The sequence below is a fragment of the Arachis hypogaea genome, chromosome 4 (genome assembly GCF_003086295.3).
Source record: "Arachis hypogaea cultivar Tifrunner chromosome 4, arahy.Tifrunner.gnm2.J5K5, whole genome shotgun sequence".
In the NCBI taxonomy this organism is placed as follows: Eukaryota; Viridiplantae; Streptophyta; class Magnoliopsida; order Fabales; family Fabaceae; genus Arachis; species Arachis hypogaea.
The window spans coordinates 27,735,541-27,739,182 of record NC_092039.1 but is presented as its reverse complement, the minus strand read 5'-3'; the positions used below and the strand labels follow the sequence as shown (position 1 = coordinate 27,739,182).

Below are 3,642 nucleotides of genomic sequence, written 5' to 3'. Positions count from 1 at the left end.
AAATCCGAAATTCCTTCTTCATTCTTCTACCTCTTTCCTCTTCTACTAACATAAGGGAATCTCTATACTGTGACATAGAGGATTCCTTTTTCTTTTCTTGTTTTCTTCTCTTTCTTATGAGCAGGAACAAGGATAAAGGCACTCTTGTTGAAGCTGATCCAGAACCTGAAAGGACTCTGAAGAGAAAATTAAGAGAAGCTAAATTACAACAATCCAGAAATAACCTTTCAGAAATTTTCGAACAGGAGAAGGATATGGCAGCCGAAAATAATAATAATAATAATGCAAGGAGAATGCTTGGTGACTTCACAAAGCCAACATCCAAGTTTGATGGAAGAAGCATCTCCATTCCTGCCATTGGAGCCAATAACTTTGAGCTTAAGCCTCAACTAGTTGCTTTAATGCAACAAAACTGCAAGTTTTATGGACTTCCATCTGAAGATCCTTATCAGTTCTTAACTGAATTCTTGCAAGTATGTGATACTGTAAAGACGAATGGAGTTAATCCTGAAGTCTACAGACTCATGCTTTTCCCTTTTGCTGTAAGAGACAGAGCTAGAATATGGTTGGATTCACAACCTAAGGATAGCCTGGACTCCTGGGATAAGCTGGTCACTGCCTTCTTGGATAAATTCTTTCCTCCTCAAAAGCTGAGCAAGCTGAGAGTGGATGTTCAAACCTTCAAACAAAAAGATGGTGAATCCTTCTATGAAGCTTGGGAAAGATACAAGCAGCTGACCAAGAGATGTCCATCTGACATGTTTTCAGAATGGACCCTATTAGATATATTCTATTATGGTCTCTCTGAATTTTCAAAAATGTCACTAGACCATTCTGCAGGTGGATCTATTCACCTGAAGAAAACGCCTGAAGAGGCACAAGAACTCATTGACATGGTTGCAAACAACCAGTTCATGTATACCTCTGAAAGGAATTCCGTGAATAATGGGGTACCTCAGAAGAAAGGAGTTCTTGAAATTGATGCTCTGAATGCCATACTGGCTCAGAACAAAGTGTTGACTCAACAGGTCAACATGATCTCTCAAAATCTGAATGGATTGCAACATGCATCCAACAGTACTAGAGAGGTAGCTTCTAAAGAAGCTTATGATCCTGAGAACCCTGCCATGGCAGAGGTTAATTACTTAGGTGAACCTTATGGCAACACCTATAACTCATCATGGAGAAATCATCCAAATTTCTCATGGAAGGATCAACAAAAACCTCAACAAGGTTTTAACAATGGTGGACGCAATAGGCTAGGCAATAGCAAGCCATATCCATCATCTTCTCAGCAACAGACAGAGAACTCTGAACAAAATAATTCTAATTTAGCTAATATAGTCTCTGATCTGTCAAAAGCCACTTTCAGTTTCATGAATGAAACAAGATCCTCCATTAGAAATTTGGAGGCACAAGTAGGCCAGCTGAGTAAGAAAGTTATTGAAACTCCTCCTAGTATTCTCCCAAGTAATACAGAAGAGAATCCAAAAGGAGAGTGTAAGGCCATTGATTTAATCAAAGTGGCCGAATGCACTAGGGAGGAGGAGGACGAAAATCCTAGTGAGGAAGACTTCCTGGGACGTCCCTCAAGCAAGAAGGAGTTTCCTATTAAGGATCCTGAGGAATCTGAGGCTCATACAGAGACCATAGAGATTCCATTAAATCTCCTTCTGCCATTCATGAGCTCTGACTATTATTCATCCTCTGAAGAGGATGAAGATGTGACTGGAGAGCAAGTTGCTCAATATTTAGGAGCTATCATGAAGCTGAATGCCAAGCTATTTGGTAATGAGACTTGGGAAAGTGAACCTCCCTTGCTCATTAGTGACTTAGATACTTGGATTCAGGAAACTCTACCTCAAAAGAAATAAGATCCTGGCAAGTTCTTAATACCTTGCACCATTGGCACCATGAGCTTTGAGAAAGCTCTATGTGATCTTGGGTCAGGGATAAACCTTATGCCACTCTCTGTAATGGAGAAGCTGGGGATCATTGAGGTACAACCTGCATTGTTCTCATTACAATTGGCAGACAAGTCAATGAGACAAGCTTATGGAATGGTAGAGGACGTGCTAGTGAAGGTTGAAGGCCTTTACATCCCTGCTGATTTCATAATCCTAGATACTAGGAAGGAAGATGATGAATGCATCATCCTAGGAAGACCTTTCCTAGCCACAGCAGAAGCTGTGATAGATGTTCACAGAGGAGAGTTAGTCCTTCAATTGAATGGGGAATACCTTGTGTTTCAGGCACATGGCTATCCCTCTGTGACAAAAGAGAGTAAGCATGAAGAGCTTCTCTCAGTTCAAGGTCAGGAAGGGCCCACACAGTCAAACTCTAAGTTTGGTGTTGTGAGGCCACAACCAAACTCTAAGTTTGGTGTTCAAATTCCATACCCAAACTCTAATTTTGGTGTGGAGACAACACACTAAATTGACCTGATCATCTTGTGGTTCCATGAGAGCCACTGTCAAGCTAATGACATTAAAGAAGCGCTTGTTGGGAGGCAACCCAATTTTATTTATCTAATTTTATTTTATTTTGTTTCTTTGTTATTTTTGTGTTTAATTAGGTACATGATCATGAGGAGTCACGAAAAAATAAAAAAAAAATTAAAAACAGAGTCAAAAACAGAAGAAAAATTTTTTTTCACCCTGGGGCAGCGCAGACTGGCGTTCAACGCCAGTAAGATGCATCTGGCTGGCGTTCAACGCCAGAACAGAGCATCTTTCTGGCGCTGAACGCCCAAAACAAGCAACAACCTGGCGTTTAACGCCAGGATGCGCACACAGAGGACAATCTGGCGCTGAACGCCAGAAACAAGCATCACATGGGCGTTTAACGCCCAGAACATGCACCAATGGGCGTTTGAACGCCAGAATGATGCATGAAGGCAATTTACACGCCTATATGGTGAAGGAATGGTATTTCTTTTCACCTCAGGATCTGTGGACCCCACAGGATCCCCACCTACCTTTTCTTTCAATCCTAATCACACTCTCCTAATCCAAATCTCATTCTCAATGTCACACTTCCCAAAAACCTTCACCAATCACCTCAATTCCTCTTCCCAATTTCCCCATGCACCATTCACATCAACCTCCTCTTCCCCATAAACCCCACCTACCCTCATAAAATTCAAATTCATTTTCCCACCCTTTCCCACCCAAAATGGCCGAAACCTAACCCTCCCCCCTCCCTATAAATACCTCTCTTTTCTTCTTCATTTTCACAACAAAAACCCCTTCTTCTCTCATATAGCCGAACCCCCTCCTCTCCTTCTCTACCAACATTCTCTTCTTCTTCTTCTACTCTTCTTTTCTTTTTTGCTCGAGGACGAGCAAATTTTAAGTTTGGTGTGGTAAAAAGCCTAAGCTTTTTATTTTTCATTCACCATCAATGGCACCCAAGACCGGAGTTTCCTCAAGAAAAGGAAAAGGGAAGGCAAAAGCTTCCACTTCCGAGTCATGGGAGAAGGAGAAATTCATCTCCAAGAGCCACCAAGACCACTTCTATGATGTTGTGGCAAAGAAGAAGGTGATCCCCGAGGTCCCTTTCAAGCTCAAAAAGAATGAGTATCCGGAAATCCGACATGAAATTCAAAGAAGAGGGTGGGAAGTCATAACCAACCCCATGCAA

At 41.7% G+C, this 3,642-nt stretch overlaps 1 non-coding gene across 1 annotated transcript; it reads right to left on the bottom strand.

Moving 5' to 3' along the window:
* Positions 1-656: 656 nt before the first annotated feature.
* Positions 657-760, bottom strand: LOC112799055 (small nucleolar RNA R71). Its single transcript, XR_003200643.1, has one exon. It is a non-coding gene; the product is annotated as a small nucleolar RNA R71 (small nucleolar RNA).
* Between the last annotated feature and the right edge of the window lie 2,882 nt (positions 761-3,642).